Source organism: Rhodnius prolixus, unplaced genomic scaffold (genome assembly GCF_049639745.1).
Source record: "Rhodnius prolixus isolate KJV_2025 unplaced genomic scaffold, Rpr scaffold_4, whole genome shotgun sequence".
Lineage (NCBI taxonomy): Eukaryota > Metazoa > Arthropoda > Insecta > Hemiptera > Reduviidae > Rhodnius > Rhodnius prolixus.
The window spans coordinates 41,537,040-41,558,688 of NW_027411614.1; the positions used below are offsets into that span (position 1 = coordinate 41,537,040).

Sequence of the window (21,649 nt, forward strand, 5' to 3'; positions counted from 1 at the left end):
TGTCATTCGGTAAAGAAAACACTGAAATTGAACAAATACAAAGAGAGATACAAAGGTTTGAAATTTGAACCCATTTCAAAATATCTAAATTTTAACCTTTACCACCCCTGTAACTATTCATACTAGAGAAATGCAATTTATGTTGCTTATAGAGAAAACCTTTCTTTATCAGTAGGTAAAGAAATCATTAAAATTGGACAAATACAAAAAGAGATTTTTACGAAATTTTATACAGTTATAGAGAAAAGTTGCCTCCATATACAGGTAAAATATAAACAAAATCCATCGAGTAGTTCTGAGATATTTGAAGTTAAAGATTTCTCTGTTTCAAACGAAACGAAACTTTAACTATACATATCATGTTAACCGCTCGACAGATTTTTACGAAATTATATACAGTTATAGACAAACGTTTTCTCCACATACAGGTGAAATATAAACAAAATTCATCGAGGAGTTTTTGAGATATCTGAAGTTAAAGATTTCACTGTTTCAAACGAAACCAAACTTTAACTCTAAATATCTCGTTAACTGCTCGTCAGATTTTTACGAAATTTTATACAGTTATAGAGAAAAGTTGTCTCCATATACAGGTGAAATATAAACAAAATCCATCGAGTAGTTTTTGAGATATTTGAAGTTAAAGATTTCACTGTTTCAAACGGAACCAAACTTTAACTCTAAATATCTCGTTAACTACACGACAGATTTTTACGAAATTTTATACAGTTATTGAGAAAGGTTGCCTCCATATGCAGGTGAAATATAAACAAATTCCATCGAATAGTTTTTGAGGTATTTGAAGTTAAAGATTTCTCTGTTTCAAACGAAACAAAACTTTAACTATAAATATCTCGTTAACTGCTCGACAGATTTTTACGAAATTATATACAGTTATAGACAAACGTTTTCTCCACATACAGGTGAAATATAAACAAAATTCATCGAGTAGTTTTTGAGATATCTGAAGTTAAAGATTTCACTGTTTCAAACGAAACCAAACTTTAACTCTAAATATCTCGTTAACTGCTCGTCAGATTTTTACGAAATTTTATACAGTTATAGAGAAAAGTTGTCTCCATATACAGGTAAAATATAAACAAAATCCATCGAGTAGTTTTTGAGATATTTGAAGTTAAAGATTTCACTGTTTCAAACGGAACCAAACTTTAACTCTAAATATCTCGTTAACTACAAGACAGATTTTTACGAAATTTTATACAGTTATAGAGAAACGTTGCCTCCATATGCAGGTGAAATATAAACAAATTCCATTGAATAGTTTTTGAGGTATTTGAAGTTAAAGATTTCTCTGTTTCAAACGAAACAAAACTTTAACTTTAAATATCTCGTTAACTGCTCGACAGATTTTTACGAAATTTTATACAGTTATAGACAAAAGTTTTCTCCATATACAGGAGAAATATAAACAAAATCCATCGAGTAGTTTTTGTGATATTTAAAGTTAAAGATTTTACTGTTTCGAACGAAACCAAATTTTAACTCTAAATATCATGTTAACTGCTCGACAGATTTTTACGAAATTATATACAGTTATAGATAAACGTTTTCTCCATATACAGGTGAAATATAAACAAAATCCATCGAGTAGTTTTTGAGATATTTGAAGTTAAAGATTTCACTGTTTCAAACGGAACCAAACTTTAACTCTAAATATCTCGTTAACTACAAGACAGATTTTTACGAAATTTTATACAGTTATAGAGAAAGGTTGCCTCCATATGCAGGTGAAATATAAACAAATTCCATCGAATAGTTTTTGAGGTATTTGAAGTTAAAGATTTCTCTGTTTCAAACGAAACAAAACTTTAACTTTTAATATCTCGTTAACTGCTCGACAGATTTTTACGAAATTTTATACAGTTATAGACAAAAGTTTTCTCTATATACAGGTGAAATATAAACAAAATCCATCGAATAGTTTTTGAGATATTTGAAGCTAATGATTTCACTGTTTCAAACGATACAAAATTTTAACTCTAAATATCTCGTTAACTACTCGACAGATTTTTACGAAATTTTATACAATTATAGACAAAAGCTGTTTTCATATACAGGGAAAATATAAACAAAATCCATCGAGTAGTTTTTGAGATATTTGAAGTTAAAGATTTCACTATTTCCAACGAAACAAAACTTTAACTTTAAATATCTCGTTAACTGCTCGACAGATTTTTACGAAATTTTATACAGTTATAGACAAAAGTTTTCTCCATATACAGGAGAAATATAAACAAAATCCATCGAGTAGTTTTTGTGATATTTAAAGTTAAAGATTTCTCTGTTTCAAACGAAACGAAACTTTAACTATACATATCATGTTAACCGCTCGACAGATTTTTACGAAATTATATACAGTTATAGACAAACGTTTTCTCCACATACAGGTGAAATATAAACAAAATTCATCGAGTAGTTTTTGAGATATCTGGAGTTAAAGATTTCACTGTTTCAAACGAAACCAAACTTTAACTCTAAATATCTCGTTAACTGCTCGTCAGATTTTTACGAAATTTTATACAGTTATAGAGAAAAGTTGTCTCCATATACAGGTAAAATATAAACAAAATCCATCGAGTAGTTTTTGAGATATTTGAAGTTAAAGATTTCTCTGTTTCAAACGAAACAAAACTTTAACTTGAAAAATCTCGTTAACTGCTCGACAGATTTTTACGAAATTTTATACAGTTATAGACAAAAGTTTTCTCCATATACAGGAGAAATATAAACAAAATCCATCGAGTAGTTTTTGTGATATTTAAAGTTAAAAATTTTACTGTTTCGAACGAAACCAAACTTTAACTCTAAATATCATGTTAACTGCTCGACAGATTTTTACGAAATTATATACCGTTATAGATAAACGTTTTCTCCATATACAGGTGAAATATAAACAAAATCCATCGAGTAGTTTTTGAGATATTTGAAGTTAAAGATTTCACTATTTCCAACGAAACCAAACTTTAACTCTAAATATCTCGTTAACTGCCCGACAGATTTTTACGAAATTATATACAGTTATAGATAAACGTTTTCTCCATATACAGGTGAAATATAAACAAAATCCATCGAGTAGTTTTTGAGATATTTGAAGTTAAAGATTTCACTATTTCCAACGAAACCAAATTTTAACTCTAAATATCTCGTTAACTGCTCGTCAGATTTTTACGAAATTTTATACAGTTATAGAGAAAAGTTGTCTCCATATACAGGTAAAATATAAACAAAATCCATCGAGTAGTTTTTGAGATATTTGAAGTTAAAGATTTCACTGTTTCAAACGGTACCAAACTTTAACTCTAAATATCTCGTTAACTACAAGACAGATTTTTACGAAATTTTTTTTACAGTTATAGAGAAAGGTTGCCTCCATATGCAGGTGAAATATAAACAAATTCCATCGAATAGTTTTTGAGGTATTTGAAGTTAAAGATTTCTCTGTTTCAAACGAAGCAAACTTTAACTTTAAATATCTCGTTAACTGCTCGACAGATTTTTACGAAATTTTATACAGTTATAGACAAAAATTTTCTCTATATACAGGAGAAATATAAACAAAATCCATTGAGTAGTTTTTGTGATATTTAAAGTTAAAGATTTTACTGTTTCGAACGAAACCAAACTTTAACTCTAAATATCATGTTAACTGCTCGACAGATTTTTACGAAATTATATACAGTTATAAATAAACGTTTTCTCCATATACAGGTAAAATATAAACAAAATCCATCGAGTAGTTTTTGAGATATTTGAAGTTAAAGATTTCACTATTTCCAACGAAACCAAACTTTAACTCTAAATATCTCGTTAACTGCCCGACAGATTTTTACGAAATTATATACAGTTATAGATAAACGTTTTCTCCATATACAGGTGAAATATAAACAAAATCGATCAAGTAGTTTTTGAGATATTTGAAGTTAAAGATTTCACTATTTCCAACGAAACCAAACTTTAACTCTAAATATCTCGTTAACTGCCCGACAGATTTTTACGAAATTATATACAGTTATAGATAAACGTTTTCTCCATATACAGGTGAAATATAAACAAAATCCATCGAGTAGTTTTTGAGATATTTGAAGTTAAAGATTTCACTGTTTCAAACGGAACCAAACTTCAACTCTAAATATCTCGTTAACTACAAGACAGATTTTTACGAAATTTTATACAGTTATAGAGAAAGGTTGCCTCCATATGCAGGTGAAATATAAACAAATTCCATCGAATAGTTTTTGAGGTATTTGAAGTTAAAGATTTTTCTGTTTCAAACGAAACAAAACTTTAACTTTAAATATCTCGTTAACTGCTCGACAGATTTTTACGAAATTTTATACAGTTATAGATAAACGTTTTCTCCATATACAGGTGAAATATAAACAAAATCCATCGAGTAGTTTTTGAGATATTTGAAGTTAAAGATTTCACTATTTCCAACGAAACCAAATTTTAACTCTAAATATCTCGTTAACTGCTCGTCAGATTTTTACGAAATTTTATACAGTTATAGAGAAAAGTTGTCTCCATATACAGGTAAAATATAAACAAAATCGATCAAGTAGTTTTTGAGATATTTGAAGTTAAAGATTTCACTATTTCCAACGAAACCAAACTTTAACTCTAAATATCTCGTTAACTGCCCGACAGATTTTTACGAAATTATATACAGTTATAGATAAACGTTTTCTCCATATACAGGTGAAATATAAACAAAATCCATCGAGTAGTTTTTGAGATATTTGAAGTTAAAGATTTCACTGTTTCAAACGGAACCAAACTTCAACTCTAAATATCTCGTTAACTACAAGACAGATTTTTACGAAATTTTATACAGTTATAGAGAAAGGTTGCCTCCATATGCAGGTGAAATATAAACAAATTCCATCGAATAGTTTTTGAGGTATTTGAAGTTAAAGATTTCTCTGTTTCAAACGAAACAAAACTTCAACTTTAAATATCTCGTTAACTGCTCGACAGATTTTTACGAAATTTTATACAGTTATAGACAAAAGTTTTCTCCATATACAGGAGAAATATAAACAAAATCCATCGAGTAGTTTTTGAGATATTTAAAGTTAAAGATTTTACTGTTTCGAACGAAACCAAACTTTAACTCTAAATATCATGTTAACTGCTCGACAGATTTTTACGAAATTATATACAGTTATAGATAAACGTTTTCTCCATATACAGGTGAAATATAAACAAAATCCATTGAGTAGTTTTTGAGATATTTGAAGTTAAAGATTTCACTATTTCCAACGAAACCAAACTTTAACTCTAAATATCTCGTTAACTGCCCGACAGATTTTTACGAAATTATATACATTTATAGATAAACGTTTTCTCCATATACAGGTGAAATATAAACAAAATCCATCGAGTAGTTTTTGAGATATTTGAAGTTAAAGATTTCACTATTTCCAACGAAGCCAAACTTTAACTCTAAATATCTTGTTAACTGCTCGACAGATTTTTACGAAATTTTATATAGTTATAGACAAACGTTTTCTCCACATACAGGTGAAATATAAACAAAATTCATCGAGTAGTTTTTGAGATATCTGAAGTTAAAGATTTCACTGTTTCAAACGAAACCAAACTTTAACTCTAAATATCTCGTTAACTGCTCGTCAGATTTTTACGAAATATTATACAGTTATAGAGAAAAGTTGTCTCCATATACAGGTAAAATATAAACAAAATCCATCGAGTAGTTTTTGAGATATTTGAAGTTAAAGATTTCACTGTTTCAATCGGAACCATACTTTAACTCTAAATATCTCGTTAACTGCTCGACAGATTTTTACGAAATTTTATACAGTTATAGACAAAAGTTTTCTCCATATACAGGAGAAATATAAACAAAATCCATCGAGTAGTTTTTGTGATATTTGAAGTTAAAGATTTCACTATTTCCAACGAAACCAAATTTTAACTCTAAATATCTCGTTAACTGCTCGTCAGATTTTTACGAAATTTTATACAGTTATAGAGAAAGTTGTCTCCATATACAGGTAAAATATAAACAAAATCCATCGAGTAGTTTTTGAGATATTTGAAGTTAAATATTTCACTGTTTCAAACGGAACCAAACTTTAACTATAAATATCTCGTTAACTACACGACAGATTTTTACGAAATTTTATACAGTTATAGAGAAAGGTTGCCTCCATATGCAGGTGAAATATAAACAAATTCCATCGAATAGTTTTTGAGGTATTTGAAGTTAAATATTTCTCTGTTTCAAAAGAAACAAAACTTTAACTTTAAATATCTCGTTAACTGCTCTACAGATTTTTACGAAATTTTATACAGTTATAGACAAAAGTTTTCTCCATATACAGGAGAAATATAAACAAAATCCATCGAGTAGTTTTTGTGATATTTAAAGTTAAAGATTTCTCTGTTTCAAACGAAACGAAACTTTAACTATACATATCATGTTAACCGCTCGACAGATTTTTACGAAATTATATACAATTATAGATAAACGTTTTCTCCAAATACAGGTGAAATATAAACAAAATTCATCGAGTAGTTTTTGAGATATTTGAAGTTAAAGATTTCACTATTTCCAACGAAACCAAACTTTAACTCTAAATATCTTGTTAACTGCTCGACAGATTTTTACGAAATTTTATATAGTTATAGACAAAAGTTTTCTCTATATACAGGTGAAATATAAACAAAATCCATCGAATAGTTTTTGAGATATTTGAAGTTAAAGATTTCACTGTTTCAAACGATACAAAATTTTAACTCAAAATATCTCGTTAACTACTCGACAGATTTTTACGAAATTTTATACAATTATAGACAAAAGTTGTCTCCATATACAGGTAAAATATAAACAAAATCCATCGAGTAGTTTTTGAGATATTTGAAGTTAAATATTTCACTGTTTCAAACGGAACCAAACTTTAACTCTAAATATCTCGTTAACTACACGACAGATTTTTACGAAATTTTATACAGTTATAGAGAAAGGTTGCCTCCATATGCAGGTGAAATATAAACAAATTCCATCGAATAGTTTTTGAGGTATTTGAAGTTAAATATTTCTCTGTTTCAAAAGAAACAAAACTTTAACTTTAAATATCTCGTTAACTGCTCTACAGATTTTTACGAAATTTTATACAGTTATAGACAAAAGCTTTCTCCATATACAGGAGAAATATAAACAAAATCCATGGAGTAGTTTTTGTGATATTTAAAGTTAAAGATTTCTCTGTTTCAAACGAAACGAAACTTTAACTATACATATCATGTTAACCGCTCGACAGTTTTTTCGAAATTATATACAATTATAGATAAACGTTTTCTCCAAATACAGGTGAAATATAAACAAAATTCATCGAGTAGTTTTTGAGATATTTGAAGTTAAAGATTTCACTATTTCCAACGAAACCAAACTTTAACTCTAAATATCTTGTTAACTGCTCGACAGATTTTTACGAAATTTTATATAGTTATAGACAAAAGTTTTCTCTATATACAGGTGAAATATAAACAAAATCCATCGAATAGTTTTTGAGATATTTGAAGTTAAAGATTTCACTGTTTCAAACGATACAAAATTTTAACTCTAAATATCTCGTTAACTACTCGACAGATTTTTACGAAATTTTATACAATTATAGACAAAAGTTGTTTTCATATACAGGGGAAATATAAACAAAATCCATCGAATAGTTTTTGAGATATTTGAAGTTAAAGATTTCACTATTTCCAACGAAACCAAATTTTAACTCTAAATATCTCGATAACTGCTCGTCAGATTTTTACGAAATTTTATACAGTTATAGAGAAAAGTTGTCTCCATATACAGGTAAAATATAAACAAAATCCATCGAGTAGTTTTTGAGATATTTGAAGTTAAAGATTTCACTGTTTCAAACGGAACCAAACTTTCACTCTAAATATCTCGTTAACTGATCGACAGATTTTTACGAAATTTTATACAGTTATAGACAAAAGTTTTCTCCATATACAGGAGAAATATAAACAAAATCCATCGAGTAGTTTTTGTGATATTTAAAGTTAAAGATTTCTCTGTTTCAAACGAAACGAAACTTTAACTATACATATCATGTTAACCGCTCGACAGATTTTTACGAAATTATATACAGTTATAGATAAACGTTTTCTCCATATACAGGTGAAATATAAACAAAATTCATCGAGTAGTTTTTGAGATATTTGAAGTTAAAGATTTCACTATTTCCAACGAAACCAAATTTTAACTCTAAATATCTCGTTAACTGCTCGACAGATTTTTACGAAATTTTATATAGTTATAGACAAAAGTTTTCTCTATATACAGGTGAAATATAAACAAAATCCATCGAATAGTTTTTGAGATATTTGAAGTTAAAAATTTCACTGTTTCAAACGATACAAAATTTTAACTCTAAATATCTCGTTAACTACTCGACAGATTTTTACGAAATTTTATACAATTATAGACAAAAGTTGTTTTCATATACAGGGGAAATATAAACAAAATCCATCGAGTAGTTTTTGAGATATTTGAAGTTAAATATTTCACTATTTCCAACGAAACCAAATTTTAACTCTAAATATCTCGTTAACTGCTCGTCAGATATTTACGAAATTTTATACAGTTATAGAGAAAGTTGTCTCCATATACAGGTAAAATATAAACAAAATCCATCGAGTAGTTTTTGAGATATTTGAAGTTAAATATTTCACTGTTTCAAACTGAACCAAACTTTAACTCTAAATATCTCGTTAACTACACGACAGATTTTTACGAAATTTTATACAGTTATAGAGAAAGGTTGCCTCCATATGCAGGTGAAATATAAACAAATTCCATCGAATAGTTTTTGAGGTATTTGAAGTTAAAGATTTCTCTGTTTCAAACGAAACAAAATTTTAACTTTAAATATCTCGTTAACTGCTCTACAGATTTTTACGAAATTTTATACAGTTATAGACAAAAGTTTTCTCCATATACAGGAGAGATATAAACAAAATCCATCGAGTAGTTTTTGTGATATTTAAAGTTAAAGATTTCTCTGTTTCAAACGAAACGAAACTTTAACTATACATATCATGTTAACCGCTCGACAGATTTTTACGAAATTATATACAGTTATAGATAAACGTTTTCTCCATATACAGGTGAAATATAAACAAAATTCATCGAGTAGTTTTTGAGATATTTGAAGTTAAAGATTTCACTATTTCCAACGAAACCAAACTTTAACTTTAAATATCTTGTTAACTGCTCGACAGATTTTTACGAAATTTTATATAGTTATAGACAAAAGTTTTCTCTATATACAGGTGAAATATAAACAAAATCCATCGAGTAGTTTTTGTGATATTTAAAGTTAAAGATTTCACTGTTTCAAACGATACAAAATTTTAACTCAAAATATCTCGTTAACTACTCGACAGATTTTTACGAAATTTTATACAATTATAGACAAAAGTTGTCTCCATATACAGGTAAAATATAAACAAAATCCATCGAGTAGTTTTTGAGATATTTGAAGTTAAATATTTCACTGTTTCAAACGGAACCAAACTTTAACTCTAAATATCTCGTTAACTACACGACAGATTTTTACGAAATTTTATACAGTTATAGAGAAAGGTTGCCTCCATATGCAGGTGAAATATAAACAAATTCCATCGAATAGTTTTTGAGGTATTTGAAGTTAAATATTTCTCTGTTTCAAAAGAAACAAAACTTTAACTTTAAATATCTCGTTAACTGCTCTACAGATTTTTACGAAATTTTATACAGTTATAGACAAAAGCTTTCTCCATATACAGGAGAAATATAAACAAAATCCATGGAGTAGTTTTTGTGATATTTAAAGTTAAAGATTTCTCTGTTTCAAACGAAACGAAACTTTAACTATACATATCATGTTAACCGCTCGACAGATTTTTACGAAATTATATACAATTATAGATAAACGTTTTCTCCAAATACAGGTGAAATATAAACAAAATTCATCGAGTAGTTTTTGAGATATTTGAAGTTAAAGATTTCACTATTTCCAACGAAACCAAACTTTAACTCTAAATATCTTGTTAACTGCTCGACAGATTTTTACGAAATTTTATATAGTTATAGACAAAAGTTTTCTCTATATACAGGTGAAATATAAACAAAATCCATCGAATAGTTTTTGAGATATTTGAAGTTAAAGATTTCACTGTTTCAAACGATACAAAATTTTAACTCTAAATATCTCGTTAACTACTCGACAGATTTTTACGAAATTTTATACAATTATAGACAAAAGTTGTTTTCATATACAGGGGAAATATAAACAAAATCCATCGAATAGTTTTTGAGATATTTGAAGTTAAAGATTTCACTATTTCCAACGAAACCAAATTTTAACTCTAAATATCTCGATAACTGCTCGTCAGATTTTTACGAAATTTTATACAGTTATAGAGAAAAGTTGTCTCCATATACAGGTAAAATATAAACAAAATCCATCGAGTAGTTTTTGAGATATTTGAAGTTAAAGATTTCACTGTTTCAAACGGAACCAAACTTTCACTCTAAATATCTCGTTAACTGATCGACAGATTTTTACGAAATTTTATACAGTTATAGACAAAAGTTTTCTCCATATACAGGAGAAATATAAACAAAATCCATCGAGTAGTTTTTGTGATATTTAAAGTTAAAGATTTCTCTGTTTCAAACGAAACGAAACTTTAACTATACATATCATGTTAACCGCTCGACAGATTTTTACGAAATTATATACAGTTATAGATAAACGTTTTCTCCATATACAGGTGAAATATAAACAAAATTCATCGAGTAGTTTTTGAGATATTTGAAGTTAAAGATTTCACTATTTCCAACGAAACCAAATTTTAACTCTAAATATCTCGTTAACTGCTCGACAGATTTTTACGAAATTTTATATAGTTATAGACAAAAGTTTTCTCTATATACAGGTGAAATATAAACAAAATCCATCGAATAGTTTTTGAGATATTTGAAGTTAAAGATTTCACTGTTTCAAACGATACAAAATTTTAACTCTAAATATCTCGTTAACTACTCGACAGATTTTTACGAAATTTTATACAATTATAGACAAAAGTTGTTTTCATATACAGGGGAAATATAAACAAAATCCATCGAGTAGTTTTTGAGATATTTGAAGTTAAATATTTCACTATTTCCAACGAAACCAAATTTTAACTCTAAATATCTCGTTAACTGCTCGTCAGATATTTACGAAATTTTATACAGTTATAGAGAAAGTTGTCTCCATATACAGGTAAAATATAAACAAAATCCATCGAGTAGTTTTTGAGATATTTGAAGTTAAATATTTCACTGTTTCAAACTGAACCAAACTTTAACTCTAAATATCTCGTTAACTACACGACAGATTTTTACGAAATTTTATACAGTCATAGAGAAAGGTTGCCTCCATATGCAGGTGAAATATAAACAAATTCCATCGAATAGTTTTTGAGGTATTTGAAGTTAAAGATTTCTCTGTTTCAAACGAAACAAAATTTTAACTTTAAATATCTCGTTAACTGCTCTACAGATTTTTACGAAATTTTATACAGTTATAGACAAAAGTTTTCTCCATATACAGGAGAGATATAAACAAAATCCATCGAGTAGTTTTTGTGATATTTAAAGTTAAAGATTTCTCTGTTTCAAACGAAACGAAACTTTAACTATACATATCATGTTAACCGCTCGACAGATTTTTACGAAATTATATACAGTTATAGATAAACGTTTTCTCCATATACAGGTGAAATATAAACAAAATTCATCGAGTAGTTTTTGAGATATTTGAAGTTAAAGATTTCACTATTTCCAACGAAACCAAACTTTAACTTTAAATATCTTGTTAACTGCTCGACAGATTTTTACGAAATTTTATGTAGTTATAGACAAAAGTTTTCTCTATATACAGGTGAAATATAAACAAAATCCATCGAGTAGTTTTTGTGATATTTAAAGTTAAAGATTTCACTGTTTCAAACGATACAAAATTTTAACTATACATATCATGTTAACCGCTCGACAGATTTTTACGAAATTATATACAATTATAGATAAACGTTTTCTCCAAATACAGGTGAAATATAAACAAAATTCATCGAGTAGTTTTTGAGATATTTGAAGTTAAAGATTTCACTATTTCCAACGAAACCAAACTTTAACTCTAAATATCTTGTTAACTGCTCGACAGATTTTTACGAAATTTTATACAATTATAGACAAAAGTTGTTTTCATATACAGGGGAAATATAAACAAAATCCATCGAATAGTTTTTGAGATATTTGAAGTTAAAGATTTCACTATTTCCAACGAAACCAAATTTTAACTCTAAATATCTCGATAACTGCTCGTCAGATTTTTACGAAATTTTATACAGTTATAGAGAAAGGTTGCCTCCATATGCAGGTGAAATATAAACAAATTCCATCGAATAGTTTTTGAGGTATTTGAAGTTAAATATTTCTCTGTTTCAAAAGAAACAAAACTTTAACTTTAAATATCTCGTTAACTGCTCTACAGATTTTTACGAAATTTTATACAGTTATAGACAAAAGCTTTCTCCATATACAGGAGAAATATAAACAAAATCCATCGAGTAGTTTTTGTGATATTTAAAGTTAAAGATTTCTCTGTTTCAAACGAAACGAAACTTTAACTATACATATCATGTTAACCGCTCGACAGATTTTTACGAAATTATATACAATTATAGATAAACGTTTTCTCCAAATACAGGTGAAATATAAACAAAATTCATCGAGTAGTTTTTGAGATATTTGAAGTTAAAGATTTCACTATTTCCAACGAAACCAAACTTTAACTCTAAATATCTTGTTAACTGCTCGACAGATTTTTACGAAATTTTATATAGTTATAGACAAAAGTTTTCTCTATATACAGGTGAAATATAAACAAAATCCATCGAATAGTTTTTGAGATATTTGAAGTTAAAGATTTCACTGTTTCAAACGATACAAAATTTTAACTCTAAATATCTCGTTAACTACTCGACAGATTTTTACGAAATTTTATACAATTATAGACAAAAGTTGTTTTCATATACAGGGGAAATATAAACAAAATCCATCGAATAGTTTTTGAGATATTTGAAGTTAAAGATTTCACTATTTCCAACGAAACCAAATTTTAACTCTAAATATCTCGATAACTGCTCGTCAGATTTTTACGAAATTTTATACAGTTATAGAGAAAAGTTGTCTCCATATACAGGTAAAATATAAACAAAATCCATCGAGTAGTTTTTGAGATATTTGAAGTTAAAGATTTCACTGTTTCAAACGGAACCAAACTTTCACTCTAAATATCTCGTTAACTGATCGACAGATTTTTACGAAATTTTATACAGTTATAGACAAAAGTTTTCTCCATATACAGGAGAAATATAAACAAAATCCATCGAGTAGTTTTTGTGATATTTAAAGTTAAAGATTTCTCTGTTTCAAACGAAACGAAACTTTAACTATACATATCATGTTAACCGCTCGACAGATTTTTACGAAATTATATACAGTTATTGATAAACGTTTTCTCCATATACAGGTGAAATATAAACAAAATTCATCGAGTAGTTTTTGAGATATTTGAAGTTAAAGATTTCACTATTTCCAACGAAACCAAATTTTAACTCTAAATATCTCGTTAACTGCTCGACAGATTTTTACGAAATTTTATATAGTTATAGACAAAAGTTTTCTCTATATACAGGTGAAATATAAACAAAATCCATCGAATAGTTTTTGAGATATTTGAAGTTAAAGATTTCACTGTTTCAAACGATACAAAATTTTAACTCTAAATATCTCGTTAACTACTCGACAGATTTTTACGAAATTTTATACAATTATAGACAAAAGTTGTTTTCATATACAGGGGAAATATAAACAAAATCCATCGAGTAGTTTTTGAGATATTTGAAGTTAAATATTTCACTATTTCCAACGAAACCAAATTTTAACTCTAAATATCTCGTTAACTGCTCGTCAGATATTTACGAAATTTTATACAGTTATAGAGAAAGTTGTCTCCATATACAGGTAAAATATAAACAAAATCCATCGAGTAGTTTTTGAGATATTTGAAGTTAAATATTTCACTGTTTCAAACTGAACCAAACTTTAACTCTAAATATCTCGTTAACTACACGACAGATTTTTACGAAATTTTATACAGTTATAGAGAAAGGTTGCCTCCATATGCAGGTGAAATATAAACAAATTCCATCGAATAGTTTTTGAGGTATTTGAAGTTAAAGATTTCTCTGTTTCAAACGAAACAAAATTTTAACTTTAAATATCTCGTTAACTGCTCTACAGATTTTTACGAAATTTTATACAGTTATAGACAAAAGTTTTCTCCATATACAGGAGAGATATAAACAAAATCCATCGAGTAGTTTTTGTGATATTTAAAGTTAAAGATTTCTCTGTTTCAAACGAAACGAAACTTTAACTATACATATCATGTTAACCGCTCGACAGATTTTTACGAAATTATATACAGTTATAGATAAACGTTTTCTCCATATACAGGTGAAATATAAACAAAATTCATCGAGTAGTTTTTGAGATATTTGAAGTTAAAGATTTCACTATTTCCAACGAAACCAAACTTTAACTTTAAATATCTTGTTAACTGCTCGACAGATTTTTACGAAATTTTATATAGTTATAGACAAAAGTTTTCTCTATATACAGGTGAAATATAAACAAAATCCATCGAGTAGTTTTTGTGATATTTAAAGTTAAAGATTTCACTGTTTCAAACGATACAAAATTTTAACTATACAAATAATGTTAACCGCTCGACAGATTTTTACGAAATTATATACAATTATAGATAAACGTTTTCTCCAAATACAGGTGAAATATAAACAAAATTCATCGAGTAGTTTTTGAGATATTTGAAGTTAAAGATTTCACTATTTCCAACGAAACCAAACTTTAACTCTAAATATCTTGTTAACTGCTCGACAGATTTTTACGAAATTTTATATAGTTATAGACAAAAGTTTTCTCTATATACAGGTGAAATATAAACAAAATCCATCGAATAGTTTTTGAGATATTTGAAGTTAAAGATTTCACTGTTTCAAACGATACAAAATTTTAACTCAAAATATCTCGTTAACTACTCGACAGATTTTTACGAAATTTTATACAATTATAGACAAAAGTTGTCTCCATATACAGGTAAAATATAAACAAAATCCATCGAGTAGTTTTTGAGATATTTGAAGTTAAATATTTCTCTGTTTCAAAAGAAACAAAACTTTAACTTTAAATATCTCGTTAACTGCTCTACAGATTTTTACGAAATTTTATACAGTTATAGACAAAAGCTTTCTCCATATACAGGAGAAATATAAACAAAATCCATCGAGTAGTTTTTGTGATATTTAAAGTTAAAGATTTCTCTGTTTCAAACGAAACGAAACTTTAACTATACATATCATGTTAACCGCTCGACAGATTTTTACGAAATTATATACAATTATAGATAAACGTTTTCTCCAAATACAGGTGAAATATAAACAAAATTCATCGAGTAGTTTTTGAGATATTTGAAGTTAAAGATTTCACTATTTCCAACGAAACCAAACTTTAACTCTAAATATCTTGTTAACTGCTCGACAGATTTTTACGAAATTTTATATAGTTATAGACAAAAGTTTTCTCTATATACAGGTGAAATATAAACAAAATCCATCGAATAGTTTTTGAGATATTTGAAGTTAAAGATTTCACTGTTTCAAACGATACAAAATTTTAACTCTAAATATCTCGTTAACTACTCGACAGATTTTTACGAAATTTTATACAATTATAGACAAAAGTTGTTTTCATATACAGGGGAAATATAAACAAAATCCATCGAATAGTTTTTGAGATATTTGAAGTTAAAGATTTCACTATTTCCAACGAAACCAAATTTTAACTCTAAATATCTCGATAACTGCTCGTCAGATTTTTACGAAATTTTATACAGTTATAGAGAAAAGTTGTCTCCATATACAGGTAAAATATAAATAAAATCCATCGAGTAGTTTTTGAGATATTTGAAGTTAAAGATTTCACTGTTTCAAACGGAACCAAACTTTCACTCTAAATATCTCGTTAACTGATCGACAGATTTTTACGAAATTTTATACAGTTATAGACAAAAGTTTTCTCCATATACAGGAGAAATATAAACAAAATCCATCGAGTAGTTTTTGTGATATTTAAAGTTAAAGATTTCTCTGTTTCAAACGAAACGAAACTTTAACTATACATATCATGTTAACCGCTCGACAGATTTTTACGAAATTATATACAGTTATTGATAAACGTTTTCTCCATATACAGGTGAAATATAAACAAAATTCATCGAGTAGTTTTTGAGATATTTGAAGTTAAAGATTTCACTATTTCCAACGAAACCAAATTTTAACTCTAAATATCTCGTTAACTGCTCGACAGATTTTTACGAAATTTTATATAGTTATAGACAAAAGTTTTCTCTATATACAGGTGAAATATAAACAAAATCCATCGAATAGTTTTTGAGATATTTGAAGTTAAAGATTTCACTGTTTCAAACGATACAAAATTTTAACTCTAAATATCTCGTTAACTACTCGACAGATTTTTACGAAATTTTATACAATTATAGACAAAAGTTGTTTTCATATACAGGGGAAATATAAACAAAATCCATCGAGTAGTTTTTGAGATATTTGAAGTTAAATATTTCACTATTTCCAACGAAACCAAATTTTAACTCTAAATATCTCGTTAACTGCTCGTCAGATATTTACGAAATTTTATATAGTTATAGACAAAAGTTTTCTCCATATACAGGAGAGATATAAACAAAATCCATCGAGTAGTTTTTGTGATATTTAAAGTTAAAGATTTCTCTGTTTCAAACGAAACGAAACTTTAACTATACATATCATGTTAACCGCTCGACAGATTTTTACGAAATTATATACAGTTATAGATAAACGTTTTCTCCATATACAGGTGAAATGTAAACAAAATTCATCGAGTAGTTTTTGAGATATTTGAAGTTAAAGATTTCACTATTTCCAACGAAACCAAACTTTAACTTTAAATATCTTGTTAACTGCTCGACAGATTTTTACGAAATTTTATATAGTTATAGACAAAAGTTTTCTCTATATACAGGTGAAATATAAACAAAATCCATCGAGTAGTTTTTGTGATATTTAAAGGTTAAGATTTCACTGTTTCAAACGATACAAAATTTTAACTCTAAATATCTCGTTAACCGCTCGACAGATTTTTACGAAATTATATACAGTTATAGATAAACGTTTTCTCCATATACAGGTGAAATATAAACAAAATTCATCGAGTAGTTTTTGAGATATTTAAAGTTAAAGATTTCACTGTTTCAAACGATACAAAATTTTAACTCTAAATATCTCGTTAACTACTCGACAGATTTTTACGAAATTATATACAGTTATAGATAAACATTTTCTCCATATACAGGTGAAATATAAACAAAATTCATCGAGTAGTTTTTGAGATATTTGAAGTTAAAGATTTCACTATTTCCAACGAAACCAAACTTTAACTCTAAATATCTTGTTAACTGCTCGACAGATTTTTACGAAATTTTATATAGTTATAGACAAAAGTTTTCTCTATATACAGGTGAAATATAAAGAAAATCCATTGAATAGTTTTTGAGATATTTGAAGTTAAAGATTTTACTGTTTCAAACGATACAAAATTTTAACTCTAAATATCTCGTTAACTACACGACAGATTTTTACGAAATTTTATACAGTTATAGAGAAAGGTTGCCTCCATATGCAGGTGAAATATAAACAAAATCCATCGAGTAGTTTTTGTGATATTTAAAGTTAAAGATTTCTCTGTTTCAAACGAAACGAAACTTTAACTATACATATCATGTTAACCGCTCGACAGATTTTTACGAAATTATATACAATTATAGATAAACGTTTTCTCCAAATACAGGTGAAATATAAACAAAATTCATCGGGTAGTTTTTGAGATATTTGAAGTTAAAGATTTCACTATTTCCAACGAAACCAAACTTTAACTCTAAATATCTTGTTAACTGCTCGACAGATTTTTACGAAATTTTATATAGTTATAGACAAAAGTTTTCTCTATATACAGGTGAAATATAAACAATATCCATCGAATAGTTTTTGAGATATTTGAAGGTAAAGATTTCACTGTTTCAAACGATACAAAATTTTAACTCTAAATATCTCGTTAACTACTCGACAGATTTTTACGAAATTTTATACAATTATAGACAAAAGTTGTTTTCATATACAGGGGAAATATAAACAAAATCCATCGAATAGTTTTTGAGATATTTGAAGTTAAAGATTTCACTATTTCAAACGAAACCAAACTTTAACTCTAAATATCTCGATAACTGCTCGTCAGATTTTTACGAAATTTTATACAGTTATAGAGAAAAGTTGTCTCCATATACAGGTAAAATATAAACAAAATCCATCGAGTAGTTTTTGAGATATTTGAAGTTAAAGATTTCACTGTTTCAAACGGAACCAAACTTTAACTCTAAATATCTCGTTAACTGCTCGACAGATTTTTACGAAATTTTATACAGTTATAGACAAAAGTTTTCTCCATATACAGGAGAAATATAAACAAAATCCATCGAGTAGTTTTTGTGATATTTAAAGTTAAAGATTTCTCTGTTTCAAACGAAACGAAACTTTAACTATACATATCATGTTAACCGCTCGACAGATTTTTACGAAATTATATATATTTATAGATAAACGTATTCTCCATATACAGGTGAAATATAAACAAAATTCATCGAGTAGTTTTTGAGATATTTGAAGTTAAAGATTTCACTATTTCCAACGAAACCAAATTTTAACTCTAAATATCTCGTTAACTGCTCGACAGATTTTTACGAAATTTTATATAGTTATAGACAAAAGTTTTCTCTATATACAGGTGAAATATAAACAAAATCCATCGAATAGTTTTTGAGATATTTGAAGTTAAAGATTTCACTGTTTCAAACGATACAAAATTTTAACTCTAAATATCTCGTTAACTACTCGACAGATTTTTACGGAATTTTATACAATTATAGACAAAAGTTGTTTTCATATACAGGGGAAATATAAACAAAATCCATCGAGTAGTTTTTGAGATATTTGAAGTTAAATATTTCACTATTTCCAACGAAACCAAATTTTAACTCTAAATATCTCGTTAACTGCTCGTCAGATATTTACGAAATTTTATACAGTTATAGAGAAAGTTGTCTCCATATACAGGTAAAATATAAACAAAATCCATCGAGTAGTTTTTGAGATATTTGAAGTTAAATATTTCACTGTTTCAAACTGAACCAAACTTTAACTCTAAATATCTCGTTAACTACACGACAGATTTTTACGAAATTTTATACAGTTATAGAGAAAGGTTGCCTCCATATGCAGGTGAAATATAAACAAATTCCATCGAATAGTTTTTGAGGTATTTGAAGTTAAAGATTTCTCTGTTTCAAACGAAACAAAACTTTAACTTTAAATATCTCGTTAACTGCTCTACAGATTTTTACGAAATTTTATACAGTTATAGACAAAAGTTTTCTCCATATACAGGAGAGATATAAACAAAATCCATCGAGTAGTTTTTGTGATATTTAAAGTTAAAGATTTCTCTGTTTCAAACGAAACGAAACTTTAACTATACATATCATGTTAACCGCTCGACAGATTTTTACGAAATTATATACAGTTATAGATAAACGTTTTCTCCATATACAGGTGAAATGTAAACAAAATTCATCGAGTAGTTTTTGAGATATTTGAAGTTAAAGATTTCACTATTTCCAACGAAACCAAACTTTAACTTTAAATATCTTGTTAACTGCTCGACAGATTTTTACGAAATTTTATATAGTTATAGACAAAAGTTTTCTCTATATACAGGTGAAATATAAACAAAATCCATCGAGTAGTTTTTGTGATATTTAAAGTTAAAGATTTCACTGTTTCAAACGATACAAAATTTTAACTCTAAATATCTCGTTAACTACTCGACAGATTTTTACGAAATTATATACAGTTATAGATAAACATTTTCTCCATATACAGGTGAAATATAAACAAAATTCATCGAGTAGTTTTTGAGATATTTGATTTGAAGTTAAAGATTTCACTATTTCCAACGAAACCAAATTTTAACTCTAAATATCTCGTTAACTGCTCGTCAGATTTTTACGAAATTTTATACAGTTATAGAGAAAAGTTGTCTCCATATACAGGTAAAATATAAACAAAATCCATCGAGTAGTTTTTGAGATATTTGAAGTTAAAGATTTCACTGTTTCAAACGGAACCAAACTTTAACTCTAAATATCTCGTTAACTACACGACAGATTTTTACGAAATTTTATACAGTTATAGAGAAAGGTTGCCTCCATATGCAGGTGAAATATAAACAAATTCCATCGAATAGTTTTTGAGGTATTTGAAGTTAAAGATTTCTCTGTTTCAAACGAAACAAAACTTTAACTTTAAATATCTCGTTAACTGCTCGACAGATTTTTACGAAATTTTATACAGTTATAGACAAAAGTTTTCTCCATATACAGGAGAAATATAAACAAAATCCATCGAGTAGTTTTTGTGATATTTAAAGTTAAAGATTTCTCTGTTTCAAACGAAACGAAACTTTAACTATACATATCATGTTAACCGCTCGACAGATTTTTACGAAATTATATACAGTTATAGACAAACGTTTTCTCCACATACAGGTGAAATATAAACAAAATTCATCGAGTAGTTTTTGAGATATCTGAAGTTAAAGATTTCACTGTTTCAAACGAAACCAAACTTTAACTCTAAATATCTCGTTTCCCTCTCGACAGATTTTTACCCTAGGCTATTCAGCTTATAAGGCCCTTTTACCTCTCGTTTTTAAGTTTGTCAATTACCTGAGAAATCATAAAAAAATCACTACTATGATATATATCAATATGTTACTTTTTTTAAAATAGTGTAATTTTAATTTTGCTAACAATTTGAATGTAGGCCCCTCTTGATCTTGAGGCCGTAGGCTGAAGGCTAGTTAGCCTATAGGAAAATCCGGCCCTGATTACATTAAACGAAGAAGATAAAACTCTCACAAGAATTCATCTAAATCTTATTTGAAAATCCGATGCTTACTAAAATTTTTCATCAAAACTGTCGTCATAAGCCCTTCTAATCGGTTGAAAATGTGGTTTAGTCTGTGTGCTGGATAATATCAGCAAGTTCGAGACGGAAACTTAAGGAAGCCGAAATTTCTATATCAAACTAGTTAATCCACCTCTAATGATGGATGTAAGCTCGAAACAGGTCAGGGATGCAATAAACAGGCCTGCTACCACAGATAAAATCAAAGATATTCTAATGTCCTGAAAATGTAATTTTCTAACTATCATTTGATACTTATTTAAATAGATATCTTTCAAAAATTAATTAAATAAATGAGTAATTTTCTAAGATAAAATTCATTTGGGAGCGTGTAATGCAT

The 21,649-nt window shown here is 27.6% G+C and overlaps 1 protein-coding gene across 5 annotated transcripts in view; it reads right to left on the reverse strand.

Annotated features, from left to right (window-relative positions):
- nvy (CBFA2/RUNX1 partner transcriptional co-repressor nervy) overlaps nucleotides 1-21,649 on the reverse strand; it is a 47,069-nt gene that overhangs the window by 7,059 nt on the left and 18,361 nt on the right. The window lies entirely within an intron of this gene.